Source organism: Molossus molossus, unplaced genomic scaffold (genome assembly GCF_014108415.1).
Source record: "Molossus molossus isolate mMolMol1 unplaced genomic scaffold, mMolMol1.p scaffold_m16_p_1, whole genome shotgun sequence".
Lineage (NCBI taxonomy): Eukaryota > Metazoa > Chordata > Mammalia > Chiroptera > Molossidae > Molossus > Molossus molossus.
The window spans coordinates 27,665,542-27,683,718 of record NW_023425344.1 but is presented as its reverse complement, the minus strand read 5'-3'; positions in this window follow the sequence as shown (position 1 = coordinate 27,683,718).

Genomic DNA, 18,177 nt, shown 5'->3' with positions numbered 1-18,177 from the left:
GCCTCTTTGGATTCATCTTGTTTGGGACTTCCTGTGCTTTCTGATCTTGTATGTCTATTTCCTTTACCAAGTATGGGAAGTTCCCTGTCATTTTTTTCAAATAGGTTTTTAATTTCTTGTTTTCTCTCTTCTCCTTCTGGAAACCCCATGATGCAAATATTGGTATGCTTGAAGTTGTCCCAGAGGCTCCCTACACTATCCTCATTTTTTTGGATTCTTTCTTTATTTTTGCTGTTCAGATTGGGTGTTTTGTTTTTTGGTTTTTTTTTCTTCTATATATTCCAATCAATTGTTTGCATCTTGGCTTTTCCTACTCTACTATTGATTCCCTGTAAATTATTCTTTATTTCAGTTAGTGCATCCTTTATTTCTGACTGGTCCTTTTTTATGCTCTTGAGGTCCTCATTAAGTTCCTTGGGCATCCTTAAAACCAGTGTTTTGAACTCTGCATCTGTTAGATTGCTTATCTCCATTTTGCATAACTGCCTGGGACTCCAGAAGCCTCAGCTCCCCTCAGCCTCAATTTCTGCTAGATTTTACAGCTAGAAATTATGGGGACTTCTCTTCCTGTCGCTGGAACACTGAACTGGAGGGCCTAGTGTGAACTGGGATCCCTTGCTCTTTGGGAGGACCTTCACAGCTTAGGTATCCCTCCTGATTTTTATCTACCACACATAGGTGTGGGACCAGCCCTTCCTCGCCTCCATCCATCCTGCCAGTCTTAATGTAGCTTCTTTAATATTTCTTATTGTAGAACTTCCATTTAGCTTGATTTCAGGCAGTTATACATGATGGTTGTTCTGTAGTTTAGTTGTAATTTTGATGTGGTTGTGGTAGGAGGTGATATTGTGTTTACCTGTACCACCATCTTGACCAGAAGTTAGTCATTATTGCTTTAAATACGTTCTTAATACGTTGCACTCTCTCTGCAACTTCTGGTACCTTTATGATGCTTGATGTTGTCTCAGAGGTCACTTAAACTATTTTTATTTGAATTTTTTTTTTTCCTTTTTGCTGTTCTGATTGTTTTCTGCTGCCTTGTCTTAAGAATCACTAATATGATTCTCTGCTTTATCTAATCTAATATTGATTCCTTCCGGAGTATTCTTCATTTCGGTTATTGTATTATTCATTTCTGACATATTTTAAGGTTTCTATGTCTTTTTTTTTTATGCTGTTGAAGTTCTCACTAAGTTCCTTAAGCATCCTTATAACTATTTTTTTTTTAAAACTCTGTAGTTTGTTCTCATTTCACTTAATCTTTTTTGTTTTTGGAGATTTTTCCTATTCTTTAATTTGGGATATGCATATTTATCTCCCCATTTTAGCTACCTCTCTGTGCTTGTTTCTGTGTATTAGGTAGAATTTCTATGTCTCTGGTCTTAGTAGGGTAGCCTTATGTAGTAGGTGTCTTGTAGGGCCTAGTGGCACAGCCTCCCCAGTCACCAGGCTGACTGGCTAGAAGGACTGGTCGTGACTACAGAGAAAGTGCTGCTGTGCAGGAGCCAATTCCACAGAGCAGAACTTGCTTCAGTCGGGCTCTGGTGTCTTCTGAGTCCGCCCCTTGAGTGTGGTGCTAGAGGAGGTAGTTGGGTGGTACTCTGGTGTGACCTGAGGCTGGCCACAGTGTACGCTGGTTCTGGGGCTTCCTGGGAGGTACAATCCAATGTAAGCCACTGCCTGTGCTTTGCCAAGGGACACTGGCATGGGCTACAAAGCAACCTGCAGATGCCTGCTTCTTGTGCTAGGTTTGGAGGTGCCCGGGAAAGGCCAAGTTGTGAATTGAGTCTGGCTGATGCTAGTGGTGGGCCTGAGCCACTTAGCAAGAGGTACAGGGCACACCAATGGCATATGCTGCTTGTTTGGGGTTTGCGAACCTTTAAGAGATTTTAGGAAAGTCCATAGCATGAGCTAAGGCAGACTGTTTGTATGGAAAAATCCCTGGAAGTGGCTTGTGTGGGCCCAAATGGGGGGCTGTGTGTCTCGGGGAATCACCAGGGCTGGGTGAACAGTGTTAGCAAGATTAATGTAGACTCAGATGTGGCCCTGGCCTCGGCCTTCAGGGGAGAGCTCAGCAAAGGAACAAGGGTTTCTGCCAGCACTTCTATGTGAAAGAAAGCTGCCCCTCAGCGCTTGCCGCAAAGCCAGAGAATTCGGTTTCTCCCTGTATGTCCCTGGTGCCTTTTAAGCTGCTGTCCGGGTGCTGGAGCTCAGAGGGAGTGAGTCCCTCAGTGAGTGAGTCTGTAGGCCCTTTAAGAGGAACACCTGGGACTTGAGGAGCATAGATTCTATGTCAGTCACAATCTCCACTGGTTTTCACTTGGGGACTTCTCTTCCCAGCATTGGAACTCTGGGCTGAACGGCCTGGTGTAGGGCTGGGACCCCTCCCTCCTCCAGGGGAACCTCAAAAGTTGAGATATCCTTTCCAATTTTAACTGCCACCCCTGGGTGTGGGATCAGCCTGTTCTGGGTCTCCGCCCCTCCTACCAGTTTCTATGTGGCTTTTACATAAATCCTTACTAATAGGACTTCTGTTCAGCAAGATTTCAGGTGGTTCTCGATGATGCTTGTTCTGTAGTTTAGTTGTAATTTTGATGCGGTCGTGGGAGGATACCAGTATTGCGTTTACCTACCCTGCCATCTTGGCAGGAGCCTGTATTAATACAGCATAAAAGTTAAGTGTAAGTGGGACAGTGCAGAGGCTGGAAGTCTGAGAGTAGGAAGAAAGGATTTTTTATATTCAGCACTTCACTATTCCTAATGTCCAACCTAGAAGGAAATTTGGGGTGCTTCTAATCCAAAGTGTCTCAGACTATGTTACCAGGGCTTCCCAGGGGGTGTTTCCAGAACTGCCTTGGGGGGATGTAGGGAAACTGAGTCAATGGGCTCCCGCCTCCAACCTGGTTTAACTAGAGCACCTCCTCATGGATCTGTGGTCTCCTCCGGGATTCCTTGTAACAATTAATTCATGTTGTCAAGTGAAGTTTAAAATAACTTGTCCAGTCAAAATTAAGTTTAAAAACTACCTTTTTCAACATCCTTATTTCATAAATAAGGAAGCTGACACCCAGCAAAGTTCAAATGACTTGATCAAATGGCAGATTACAGCTGAGTTCCCCAATACCCTCCCTTCCTGTTCCTAGTATGTTGTTATTCCTGAATTAATGCTCATTTTCCACAGATTATGAAAGAGGGAATTTCCTCTAAATGTTCAACTCTGCAAGAGTTGATTTCTCTAGAATAGCTCCCCAGCTAGGAGTGTCACAATGGGAATGCCACAGGGCTATAAACCCCAGTCACAGAGGACATAATACAACTGAAATTTCCAGAGTTATGTGGACTTCAGGTTTGGTTTGATCAGAGCTCTCATTCTGTAAGCTCTGCTCTCTTCCATGGGCCAACTTAGTCTAGCTTCCCATATCATAACTGTTGAAGGGGACAAGTGTGAGAATGCTGAAATCCTGAAAGAATTCTGATCTTTGTTCTGACTGGCCCGTCTATGAACCAACAACTGTAGCAAGCCGTCTGTTTCTAAGGATAACTGTCTTGTGGGTTGATGTCTGCCTAACATTCAGTTTATCACATTTGTGTTTATTCACATGTTTAGAAGTGCCTCTTTAATGTAATTATCTTATACGATCTAGTGGTAAATTTCCTTACTTCCTCCATTTCTCCTTTTTTGGTGAAGCATCACCTGAGGTGTTTTCTCTCTAGTACCTCATGATTCTGTGGCTCTGTATTATGTCCTGTTAGCGCTGGCTTCACTTTTGACATTGTCCAACCTGAAAATCTGGGTGGAATTGCTCAGGTTTTGCAGCTTTCCCCATCAAAGTGATCTGGAGAGTGGTCTTTCCCCATCAAAGTGATCTAGAAAAGTGGTCTTTTCTAATTGATGGGGTTGAGTGTATATTCCTTCTGCAACATTTCTTCAGCATCCTCGCTGTGGAGACGACCGTGGCATGTGAGGCTGGGGTCTAGGGAAATATGCCAAGTGCCATGGTGAGCCAAAGTTGCTCAGAGAAACGAATGTCACCAGACCTCTCTAGCTGTAAACCCTGCTTTGGCTGTCCCTCCACCTCTCCAGACGGGAGTGGGGAATCGCGACTGGGGCCATGGGCTATGTCCCAGGCTGAACTTTTAGAACATCCCTGCATTTTCTATTTTGTCTGCATTAGCAGCAAATCCCTTAAATCAAAATAACCCGTGTCGTTCCTAAGGATAATAAAAAAGGATAAAGCTGGCTTGGGGAAAGAAGCCGTAAAGCATGATGGGGGATGATGGGGGAGAAGGAAAAGGGATGAGAGTGAGGCCCCATCAAAGGACTTAGGAACGGAAGGCCTGGATTCTTGGAAGAGTTCTTGCTCTCGAGGGTATATAATGGGAGGATAAGGGAGGCAGTAGAGGACTCTGGGAATTTTGAAGAATACCTCAGTCAAAACATGACCCAGTTGTAATTTTATTTGCAGAAGGTTTAACTAAACAAATAAATCAAATGAAGAAAAATGACACATGAGCAACAAGTTTTATGGCAGTGTGCATATAACTGTACATAGTATTTTATTTACTGTAATAGCAAAAGGTGAAAAGCATTTAGACTGTCCAAGGACAGAAAAACAATAAAATAAGCCGGGGTATCAATACAATGAAATATTATGTATCCACGCAAAGGAACACATATGGTGGCTCTAGAACTGTGTCGGTTACAAGCACAAGTGGCTGTTTAAATTTGCATTGGTGTGACTTAACATTTAATAAATATACAATTCAGTTCCTCAGTTATACTAGCCTCACTTCAAGAGCTCAAGAGCCATATGTGGCCAATGCCAACCGCCCAAACACAGATATAGAACATTTTCATTATTACTGAAAGTTCTATTGGACAGAACTGCTCTAGAAAGCTAGGAAAATGTTAACACACGATTGTTCAAATGAAACAAAAGTAGCATGAGAAGCACATGTACTGACTATACCAATATAAAAATCATATACATGCATGGACAAAGATTAGTCAAGACAAGGAACCATGCATTAGTTCCACCAGGAAAATCAATGAATGCATCAGGTTGATTTAAAAGTTACCTTTTAGCCCGGCCAGTGTGGCTCAGTGGATTGAGTGTCGTCTCATGGACTGAGAGGTCCTGGTTTGATTCCCCTTCAGGGCATGTGCCTGGGGTTTCAGGCTTAATCCCCAGTAGGGGGTGTGCAGGAGGCAGCTGATTGATGTCTCTCACATAGATGTTTCTATTTCTCTCTCTTCTTCTCTCTCTAAAACAATAAAAACATATTTTTTAAAAAGTTACCTTTTATAGTGAGTGGTCTAGAGTTCAATCACTAATTCATGAAATTTTTGAAAATTCTCTTCAGGAAGGCACTTGTACCTGTTGTTCCTGGTTTAGACATAGAGAAGTTGTCCAGGTGACATCAGGAGACAGGAATATAAGGTTATGATGCTGGCTTTGCAACTGGAGGTGCTCATGATGTCATGGGGACCACTGCAAGTCTCCTGGCCTGTTCTTTCCGATGGTCTGTCTCTAAGGGGTCTTCCAGCTTAAAGGAACAGTTGTGTTTGTCTTCCAGTGGAGGGCAGGTGTTCAGGGGCCCATAGGCTGGTCATTGGGAGGCTGTAGGAATGGAGAGACAGGGACAAGTTATCAGGTTGGGGGCTGGAGTCTGGTGATAACTGTGGATTCTGGGGACAGAAGAAGACAAGTAGAGAGGATTCCCTAGGATGGAGAAGCTAGTCAGTGACAAGATGGGGGATTGTATTCTGGACACTAAAGAGCATAAGAAAAATTGCATCTGTTTTTATTAAATGTTAGAGCTGACTTTGAACAGAACTTAAGTGAAATTTCAAACACAGCTGAGAATATCCTAACTCTGTTTGATTCCTCAGGACATCCACCCCCTCTTTTTCCAGCTGGTTCTCTATGCACAAGTGGTTCACCAACCACTCTCCCATTGGGTCATTAATAACACTCCAGAATAGGGCTATTCTTCCATTTGTTCAACTATTTCTCTGATGTTGGACCATAAAATTATACTTCTTGAAAATCACTTATTCTTGAACATGTCCTCTCTGAATCGATTTTACAGTTATAGCATTTTATCTAAATCATTCTACACTTCTTTTTAAAGTTTGAAGATATGTAGCACTTCATCCCATTTCCCTCCTTATATATTTTTCTATTAAACAACACTTGGAGAAGTGCGTCTACTAAATAATTGATTTATCATCCACCTTTATGATTTTTAATCTATAAGAACTACCCATTTGCATGTTTTAGATATGTATCATGTGTACTATGGTATGCTTTCCTAGGTATACTTTTATTATACAGTTAAACAAAGCGAACTACCTGAATATGTACTTGTTAAACCCTTTAATGGTACAAAAAATATGTATGTATGTATGTATGTTCGTGATCTACAGATTTATTGAATAATGGACCACTTATTATACAGCATGCTCCATGGGAGATCAAAACTGAAAACATGTAGTCCTGTCTGCCAAGGAGCTTATAACCAAATGGGCATATGCTTTGACTATTGCTGGACAGCCTAAAAATTAGAAAGACATCAGGTCCCAAAAGTGTGTTTTAAAGCAAAGGACTCAGAACCCCAAAGGTTTTTTCTTTAAAAGTTATATGTTTAATTGTTTTCAAGTTCAGTCTCCCAGAAATGACTGAATTCATAGCATACTTTGGGTACAACTATATGTAATATAATTTAACTTGATCACCAATACATTTATTGCCTACCTCGTGAAGAACTAGACTACAAAGATGAGTAAGACAGTTCTTGTTCTCAAGCAGCTCATAGTGTGGTAAAAAAGGCAAACTAGCAAACACACATCTGCCAGCAGGCACAATGGATACCAAATAGGTCTGGGGAGCCTTCACGGAGAACACTGATAACCAACATACCAAGTACATGAGTACTGTTGATAAGGGACAAACCAGGACTCCTGGAACACACTTCCCACTGACAGAGCCCTGATGATAGGAGAGGAAGTATCTGCCTCTCTGACACTTCCGATCTACTGATCAGGCTGTAGAGAAGCACGAGCTCTAAGGTAGTGAGATCAAGGCCCAAAGCTAAAGGCTGAAGGACCTGTTAAACCAGGACTTCCTGCCAATGTGACTCTGCAGGTTAACTTCCTGTTTTCCCCTCACCCTTCATCAGGAGCCAGGAAGGACAGCCTGGTTTTCTTCCACTGACACCACCATGGCTTTCTTTCCTTTCCTGGCTCATCGTGCAGCTGAGGCTATCCTAAGACGTCCATTAAGAGCTTTTCACTGCCTGTAGGATAAAATCTGACCTCTCTCCAGGGCTGGTCCTCATCTTCCTTTTCATCCTGCCTTCATCCACAAGCCACCATGTTCTCTTTGCTCTAACCATGCTACCCTCCTTGTGGTTCCTCAAGATGTCACCCTCTTCAGTCTTTTCTCCAGCCTCTTATTTATACCCTTCCTTTGGCCTTCTATTCTTAGACTTGCTGAAGCCTAGTTATTAATCCATCCTCAGCTTACATGTCATTTCCTTAGGGAGTTCTTCATTGACCTGTGATGAGGGTGCTCCTCGATGACACAGCATTTCCCTTAAGTTACTCCCCATCAAACTTCATTCGATTATCCCTTTCACTTCTTTCTTCTGTGAGCTCCAGAGGGAGGACACAGACCACAACTGTCTGACTGACCGTCGTGTGCCAGGCCCTGGCCCATATTTGGCGGATGCAGGGCAGGCTCCCCGGATGTGCGGCTTGCGCAGTTGCACAGGGGCTCGTGCTCAGAAAGGTGAGTTTAATGCTTGGTTTAATGACTTGCTGTCGCTGTCTTGAAAATTCTTAATGACTTTGAATAGGGGCCCCACATTGTCATTTTGCACTGGGCCTAACAAACAGTGAAGCTGATCTTATGTGGATAAATAAATGAATTAATGAATATATATTAATCTTCACAATTTGTTGAACCAAGGAAATTAAGCCTTCTGAAGTCCTAATTTCAAAATAAGAGAACGTATTTTAGGAAGAAATGGCAGTGTATAATGAAGACATCTTTATGACCTATTTCACTATTTTTCATGTATTGCTTGTTCATATGAGAACAGAGAGGCAATGCCTGAGGGATATGCACTTCCTGTTCTGTGAGATATACTTTCCCTTAAAATTACATTTTATCCAACTGCAATGTTTATACATTTTTGGAAATATGGCTACAACTTCCTAAAAAAAGAAAGAAAGAAAACGGAGGAAAAATTCTTCAAATAGTGAATGCTTTCTAGATTTCTACCTCTTTAGGGTACATGAACAGCAGCAGGACTATCTGTTTGGATAGTAAAAACTATTTTAGAAAAGAATGACTCTCAAAGAAAAAAGATACAACGTGTGGACTTTTGGTTCATAAAGTCAAGGACACCAAGAGAGACCATTTCTGGGCTTCAAACTTTTAGGGCCTGCAAAAGACTTCTGGGTAAGCTTTGTGAGGGCCGTTAGGGAGTCCTCTAGTTCCTTTATTAAAGGTCTTTCTGAATCTTCACTGCCACATCTAGCAGGGACTGGCTGTCCTCACTGTCTTTGATCAATTGTGGAGAATGTGGATTCCAACAGAGTGGACCCTGGAGCCCTATACCATTTTGAGAAGTTCATTTCTTCTCGCTCTTTTGCTCCAGGTCTGGCTATGTCAATCACTTGCTGTATTACCTTAATGATTTCCCATCTCCAGACCTCAGCTTCCTCGTCTGTAAGGGCAGAGGTGGATACACGTTTCACATCACCTCCCACCTGTCTTTCCAGTACCCCAAGTCTCCACCGAAAGCCATTCATTTCCCTGTCCCTGGGAGTTTGGAATTCACATCTTGAGCTCATCCTCTGGGTTCATCCTCGCCAGATCACCACATGCTACTTCCTGACCCTCATTCTTTCTTGCATATGCTGTTGTCTTTGTCCCTGTGTCCTACTGAATACGGTCTCTCGCGCTCCACACTTTCTTTATTTACCTATCTGTTGCCTACTCATCCTTCAAGAAGTTAAAATCCATCCTGCCCAAAGCTCTTGAGCTTTGCCCACCACTCCACATTCTATGCAGTTCTGCATGTAGATTCCCACGTGTTCTCCGAGCCCCATGCTTTCCTCTGTCCTAGCTCTCATCACACTGTGTCATTGTTGTCTATTTCCTTGTTTGTTCCCCTCGGAGTCCCAGTTCTTTGAGGCCTGGACTTAGCCTCTTCAACATTTGGCATGGTTATTGGGACATAGCAAGTGTTCAATTAGTGTTTGTAGAATGAATGAATGAATGAATGAACCAATGAAGATGTGAATGAAGATTGCATTATTACCAACTTGTCTTTTAGGAAGCAGTATTGCACGTAGCTGGGACCTCCTGGAGACATAGTGCCTTAATGAGGGCTGATCAAATGGTAGAGGTTTGGGCTGGTAGAAAGAAGGGTCCGGCTGCCACTCAGCTGGTCCTTCTGCTTGGCCGAGGCTTAGTTGGCTCAGATCACAGCATAATTATGGCCAATAGCAACGGGGCACCAGGAAGCCTTTTATATTACATGCCTGCATTTGCTTGATGTTTAACCCTATCTTAATGGTATTGGCAGTAGGAAGTAGGGGTGGAAAGAACTTCTCCCACTCATTGTAGCTCCTGTTAGGTTGACACAATCCCTCTCTCAGAGATACCCAGGAGTGTACATTAGTGACGTGATCCCCAGGCTTGGTTATCAGAGTGATAGAGCTGATGGAAGTCATGTATTCAATAGACACTCTGAGGCATGCATTATGCTGGTATTGGCACAAATACTTGAGAACCAGACACTATACCTGGTCTCAAGAAGCTAATAGTCTGTTGAGAGATTCAGACTGTGAAAAGAATGTTAGAGCAGAATGATAATTAGGTAACTTTTTCTTCTGCACGCAGAACAGAAACAACTAAATAAGCCCAAATCCCTGCTGTTGTGGAAATGAAAATGTCAAGCTGAGATTTGGAAATTTTAAGTAATCAAGTCCTCTTATATACATGATCCTTACAGAAACCTCATGTGTTAAGTATAATGGTTCTCTTGAGATAAGAAAACTGAGGCTTGGAGAAATGAAGCAATTTGCTTGCAGTCACCCATTCTCAGGGATATCTTGGGATCAGTACCACTTAGATCATTATTCTAACTCCTGGTTTTCCATCTTCCAAACACCTTGGTATTCATTCAGGAAGCAGTGCTGAAGGCTCGCTAAGATCCCAACGTGTCTGTGAAAAGGTTAAGAAGATATTAGATTCAATATATTTAAGTCATAAGCGTGCTTTTTATTCTTTGAGAATTAGACATCCATGGAGGGCAGGGAGCATATAAGAGCATGTCTGGGCATGAGGGTGAAAGCTATAACCTGGGGGGAGGGGTTGGTTAAGAGGGAAGTGAGACAAGTTATGGAGCTCCTCTAGGCTAGGGAGGGACCTGGGGTCTGCTCTGGCTGTGAGGCCAAGCTGGCAAAGGATGCCTGGTGGCCCAGGGCATAGTGATCAAAGGACAGTGCACACTCAGGCCAAGTCTAGACCAGTGTTGGCACCAACTGACATCCGTGAGTGTATTCCAGCAACTGAGAGTCAGCCGGGTCACAAGACTGTGGCCCAGAGCATTGCAGTCAATGTGTCCAAGGCCAAGGCCAAATCTGAACACAGACCTGCCTGCCCCTCCTGCCCCAGTACAGGATGGACTACAGTGCTCCAAGGAACTCCAGGACACCCAGGGCACACATCATCCAACTAGTTCACTTTATAACTGAAGTCCTGTCCACTGTGGTATATCTAAGACCACTAATCTCTTGCCCCAACCAGAAACCGAGGCCTGTCGGGGCCTGCAAGTGGATGGAGCCCACAGGAGACGTAGCCTAGGCCAAGCAAAGCCAGGGAATGGAGGAAGGGCCTGATAGTAAATGTGGTAACTGACAATTAAGTGGGAGAGTAAATTACTCAGAATACCACATTCCTCAACCATACTGAAATGAGTTTACTGTAATTCCAGATTAAAAACAAAACCTTCAGAGTTGATACTTAGAGATTTGGGGCAAGGTTTTTTATTTTTTCTTTTTTCGAGTTTCAGTATAATTCAGCACTTTCACTTTGCGAAGATAGACCTGACCTTCATGTGGTCTGCAGAATGCTGACTCAACGTCAGGGTAACCAATGGTGCAATCATGACTTGAAACAAGGCTAGTGGTTGCCAGGGTTTTTAAATCCCCTTACTTAGGCTATCCCTGTCCCATGATCTCTGAAAACTCTGCCTTTATCAGAGTTAAAACAGAGGCCTGGATAGGTATACAGTCATTTGAAACCTTTTTTAAAAGGACCCCCCTAGTTTACAAGTAGAAGATGAGTGGTGATTTAGCTTAGGTCTTCTCCACGCCTCCCTCCTACGTTAGTACCAGTGGCAACTGAAGGGCTGATGAAAAGAGAAAAGGGGAAGGAAGAGGGGAAAAAAGAGGAAGAGGTTATGGGGGAAGAGGGAGGGCCAGCACGGAAGGCTCATGTTTACTTCCTTGGAGATATTTCGTTCATTTCCCAAACCCTAACTGTGGTGCTCTGGAAAAGAGAGGCGTGGGCCTTCCCATTGTGTTTGTATGACTCTTATCTGGGTTTCCTCTGGAATCAGACTGAGAATTTAATTATTCCTCATGTGAAAAACACAGATAAAAGGTCTACCCTCTTTTCCCAAACACAATGCAGCACCTACCCCCGAACCCCTACCTTCAAAGTACCAAATTGACGTTTTCGATATACTTATCATAAATCAAATCTGCTGTGCACACCAGTAAGTAGTGCCAGTAAGTCAGGTGTAACTGCATCAGATTTTTCGGCCTGAACGTCCAATGGTGAGAACAAGTATGTGCTGACAAACAGGAAAACCAATCAGGCCTGGGTGCTGTGCACTTACCTCTCAGAAGACAGAGAGCATTGCTGGAGTCGGGTAAGGAGAACCCGGAGTCGATGCTGATCTGGAGCTCTTCAGGCACAGGTTCAGATGGAGTCACATTTTCAAATTCCTCAGGTGCTCCTAGGAGGTTCTCCGCACCTTTTCTGCAAGAGTGATGTGAACTCTGGCGCAGACAAAGGGAAGATCTGAGAAAGGGCCCATGTTCTGGCTGGTGAGACTGAAGCCCTGGCTGGATCCTCGACCAACAGCCCTGATCAAGGTCCTCTAACATCCTGATACCATACCCCAACTTTTGTTCTTGTTCTGTCCTTGTCTTTGTCCTTTTTTTTTTCTTTTTTATTACATTTATTGGGGTGACATTGGCTAATAAAATTATGTAGGTTTCAGGTGAACAATTCTATAATACATCATCTGTATATTGTATTGTGTGTTCACCATTGCCTTTGTCCGTATTTCATTTCCAGGGTCAAATGATCTCCCACCTACTGACTGCCAATACCCTTCCTTGAGGATGACCACAGCTGCTTTCGTCTTTCAAGTTTTGCCTCCTCTCGATTTTCCATTTCTGTGCTGTCTCCCAGCTCCTCACTTCCCCACAGCCAGCCTTGGACCTCCCTCCAGCTGAGTTTCTTTAGGGGCAAGTAGAGGTCTATCACTGCCAGGCCATTGCCCTCCCTCAAAGGTGCATTTCATTTTCTCCATAAGGAAACTGTTCAGTCTCCATGGCCAGAATCTCCCACAGTGTACGCCACAACACAAACTGTGAAAATAGAACTCTAAAGTCAAGTCATGTGATCCTCATCTTTTTTAGAATCTTAATTCATATTCATATATTACAGACATGTTGTCAGTAAAGAAACCAGTTTTGCTCTGTCAATCTGACTGTGGAGTTGTTTGTGCCGTTGCTGTGACATCGTGCCCGGTGCTCCACAGAGCCCACTTTGGGAAACACCGTCCTTCTGGCTGAGAGGCAGGGCAGAGCAGTGGCCTGATATGGAAGCACTCTGCCTCTTACTGACACGTGGCCTTGGCTGAGTTACGTAATCTCATTGTTATCTATAAAACCAGGCTGATCGTGATATATTGCTTTCTAAGGTCAAAAGGAGATTATTGAAGCAAGGTCCTTACGATAGCAACCAGAACGTTATGCTCACTGAATAAGTGACATTTGTTACTATTATCTTTCTTAGGCTCTTTTGGGCCACCTCTGGTTCTGTAGTCTACAATGTCTTCAAGGTACACTCTCTGGCTCAGGTCTGGCCATCATGTACACACATTTTACATAATTTTCCTATAATTTATGTATATACATTACACGTATATACCATAGAGACCCTTTGCCATATATTTTTGCTCACTTCCGCAACCTCAGAAGGTTTTCTTGCACTTTATTTAGTCACTTAAATTGTGCCCCAATGAAAACAAAATCTCCACAATGGTTGGGGAAAATCAGCTTTTATCTCTCCCACAAAACAGATGGAAAATGATTCAGAAAAAGGCAGCCTCTAGAGATACACATAGTGCCCTCCCCTTTGGGAAAAAGAATGACTTATTTTCTGTGCCTGTGCCAAAGTCTGGGATAAATTTAATTACTTCTTGTTGTTTCCTTTTTCCTACGTTATCTTCAACTGTCTAGGGACTCTGCCCACTCTGAGTGCAGTGTCCGTTCTCCACCCAGAGGAATAAAAAACACCTATATAACTTTATTAACCAATGTCACCCCAATAAATTCAAAAGAAAAGAAAAAAAAAGGATGAAGGCAAGAGTCAAATTTCTAGAACAAGAACAAAAGTTGGGGTATAGTGTTAGGATAAGAGGACCTTGATCAGGGCTGTTGGTCGAGGATCCAGCCAGGGCTTGAGTCTCACCAGCCAGAATATAGGTCATTTCTCAGATCTTCTCTTTGCGCCAGAGTTCACATCACTCTTGCAGAAAAGGTGCAGAAACAAACAAACAAAAAAAAACCCCAATCTCCAAAACAATAAATTGAAAGACTGACTTTATTCTTCATTACAAATTACACATCAATATATTTGCTTACAGATAAGGTGAAGCCCCCATGGGCTACCAACTCAGTTTCAGAACACTTGTCAGTTTACGTGTACATACGCACACACACGTGTGTGCACACATACATCATTGTCTTGTGTCTGCTTTGATGTAAAGTGCATATCATTTTATTTTTCAGCCTATGGCCTTTAATTAAAAAACATCTTTTATATTAATTTAAATGATTCATGTGTTAGCCCTTATCATTCTCAGCTGTAATTTCATCCAGTAAAAACATACTCCGAGTACTAACAATTAATACCAGAGGCAAACTTTTCTTATTAGGTTGCTTAGGTTAATGCTTCTCAAACTTTGCTATATATTCGACTCACTTGTGAAGCTTTTAAAAATCTTAATGCTTTCCCTGGCCGGTTTGGCTCAGCAGTTAGAGTGTCGGCCTGTGGTCCAGAGAGACCCAGGTTTGGTTCCCGCTAAGGACACGTATCTCGGTTGCAGTTTGTCCCCGGCCCTGGAAGGGTCGTGTGGGTGGCAGCCACTTGATGTGTCCCTTTCACGTCGATGTTTCTCTCTCTCTCTTCCTCTCTCTCCCTCCCACTCTATCTGAACAAAAAATGAAAAAAATGTCCTTGGGTGAGGATTTAAAAAAAAAAATCTTAATGCTTCAGCCCTGGGCCAATGAAATACGAATTTCTGGGGATGGGCCCTGGCGTCAGTAATTGTAAAAAAAGATTAGGTAATTCCGATGTGCTAGTGAGTTTCAGAACCAGAGGTTTAGACGGTGTCTGGGTCCTGTCTCCTCTGACCTGACTCCTGGAGACTTCTTTCTTGAGTCCATGCTTATAAAGTTTCCTAACCTGTCATTCATTCAGGCCCCAGAGATGTAACTTGGTTTGCCCGGGCAGATCACAGGAACCTGCTCTTCACTCATGGCCACAACCAAAAAGAAAAGCTAAGAAATTGCTTTACATTTAAAAAAAAAAAACTGATTTTAGAGAGAGAGAAAGGGAGAGGAAAAAAGAGAGAGAGAGAGACAGAGAGAGACAGAGACAGAGAGAGAGAGAGAGAGAGAGAGAGAGATTGATCCCTTGCTTCCCATACACGTCCCATACATGGAACCTGCAACCTGGGTATGTACCCATAGGACAGTGCTCCAACCAACTGAGCCACACTGGCCAGGGTGAGAGAAATAGCCTTTTGTTGTCATTTCTTCTCTTAGAATTTAGAAACATTAAAATAGTTTTCTTCTGCACTCTTGATAAAACTAGACGGAATAATTGAGCATACTATGGAGATTTTTTTCCCTTTTAAAATTTACATGTCAAAAGAGATTTATTTTCCAAAATTCTGGGATGAGTGCATAGAGCTATTCATTAAGATGCTGCCTTAGTGACAATTCCAGGGATCACAAATAGCACTCAAGTATGGACTTACTGATGCCCAGCTCATACAGGAAATCAAGGGCAATAATGTGAAACATTAGAGAAAGCAGAATGGTGAAGAGTGAAAGCAAGGGCTTGTTGGGCAAATTCATGTTCAAATTGTCCTAGACATGTGATCTGTAACCTTGATCATCTTTTCAAGGTTGTTCTCTCATCTGTTAAGTGAGCATAATACTGCCTACCCCATATACTTGTTCTGATGATAGATGAAAAGTTTGTTAAAGTACCTAACAGTTATTGGCACCTAGATGCATTCAGCAAAGGCTACCTGACATTTTCATTTCAAAAACTGAAAATAATCCATGATCTAGTTTTCTGGTGGTCTAGACAGAATTTAAATGTTGACAGTCCCCCCCACCCCCCTTGCCCCTGCTCCGGTCTACTTTTGCATTCCACAATTTTAGAGAGGTGATGTGGTCCACAGGGACAGGAAGTAGAATCTTTTCAAAGGGAAACTTTACAGCCAAGGCAGAGGTAAAACATTTGGGTATTGCCAGTCCATACTTGGCCTGGTTGTAATATGCACAAACTTCAGTTCACCATCGCTTAGTTAAAGAGCACCAGATCACCACAAGACAATTTAGATTTCAGCCACAGGGCAGGTTAACAGTGAGCAATTGTTTAAACACAATAAAGTACAGGCTTTGCTACCAGCTCTTCAGTTCACGAATCCCCACATAAATAACATGCAACATGATCATGAGCAATCCCATTGCTTCTTTCCAAGTCTGTTGGTGATTGGTTGGGCATCCACAAAGACAGCAAAACCTGTAGTTGTGTTGATTCCTTGTCTCCCAGTGATCAACTCGTGTGACATTCTACAAAAGCAGATAATCAAAAGAAGGAATTGTCCAACACAAAAGCAAGTGAAGCAGGAGAACAAAGAGGGATGTGCCGGGATGCTGCATCTAAGCTCTCACTGAGCACAAGTAGAAGAAACAGTTGAATGTGAGAGGTTCTAGATATCCAGCCCGAGCAACTCAGTTAAGGTGAACTTATTGACATAAATCAGGAAAGTGGTTGTGATAAAAAAGATGAATAAAAGTATCCCAGAGAAGTGATACTGGCCAAAAAACTTCACATTAAAGAAATTTTCAGATATCTCTATAACACTGATAGGACAAAAGAGAAAATGTTGGAAACCAATCCAGACTTAGAAAGGAGGAGGATGGTTTTCCAAGGCATAGGGGAAAAATGCTCCGTACTATAAGTTATATGATGAGAAGACAAGCATTGTTCACACTACAAGATTTTGATAAAGAACTAAAACAGTTCCATTCTCAATGTCTCTAATTACCATCTACTAAACAATTATTAGTATTTACTACTTTTCATTTCCCTATACCTTTATAGTTGACAGGTTTTTTTTGATATTTTGATCAAAAATCACAAAACCAATGTAATTTACCCTTTGTTTATTGAGATTGCTCAGCATAGTTTCAGCTTGCACAGTCATTTTCACAGCCTCATGCTACCATGCAAAGCCTGCACCTCCACAATGTATGAAAGAGAACTTGTAGTTGAGTATGTGAGATTAAGTGCAATCAACAGGAAACCTGGCTCCTCCCTCTTCTACTTCTGTGGAAGGCAAATACGAACACCTGTGCACCTCCAAAAGCCACATGTGAGAGGAACCCTATTTGGAAAAAAAACCCTAAATGGAAAATTATTTCAGTTCTGTCGGAAATGTAATCCTTTCCTAAGAATTTCTTCAAGATCTGTGCTGTGAACAATTACATCTGCTTCTGCAGAATCGTGAACGTGCAGAGTTGCCAGCGGATTTGGTGAGAGTACATGCAAAAAGTACTTGCATTGTGCTTGATGTGTACTAAGTGTTCCACAAGTTATCATCATCATCATTATCATGAAGCTGTTGTGTGACTCTAGGGTGACCAACTGTCTCAGTTTGCCCAGGACTGAGAGGTTTCTTGAAATGCAGGATTTTTAGCACTAAAACTGGGACAGACTTGGGCAAACCAAGATGCTTGGTCATTCTACTTGACACTCTAGGTCTGGGTCAGACAAAACACTGAAACTATTGCAAAAGATCCTCATGGGATTTAGGGAGTAATTAGAAAAAAGAAAATTCCCCATGTATAATTTCTAGATTAGAGCTTTTGGGATAAAGAAGACATGTGGCCCATGCTTCAACATTGCACAGGATGGTCTATAATTTGTCCTAGGTAGACTTTGTTTTTCAAAATTTAAAAGGGAAGAAAATAAATGACATATTCAATTGGTAAATATCATGCCACAATCATTCTGCCAGAGGCTGAGGGAAATACTACATAAATAAGACTCGTTTCCTACCCTGTAGACTCTTACATTCTAGAAAGGGAGATCACTGGTTATAAGTACCCTGAATTACCGAGACACTACCCTTTACAGAGAGTCGATGCTACATAAGATGCTTTAGACATATGACCTCATTTAATCCTCATGATAACCCTAACAGATATTATTATTTCATTTTACAAGTGAGGAAACTGAGATTCAGAGAGACTGAGTTGTGCAAAGTCACAAAGCTGGTAGGTGTTATAATTGATCTCCAGAGTCAGGGCTGTAGTGGTTGAGAGCATGGGCTCTGGAGTCAGTAAATCTACCTTTGAATCCTGATTTCCATTGGCTTTGCTATGTGACAAATGCCCATGAGCTGCTGTCTCCTCCTCTGTAAGATGGGACTAATAATAATATCCACTTTTGAGAGCTGTAAAGATTAAGTGATAAATGCATGTGCTTGACACATAGATAATGTTCAACAAATATTTACCATTTTTACTATCATACCAAAGCCCGTGCATTTCCC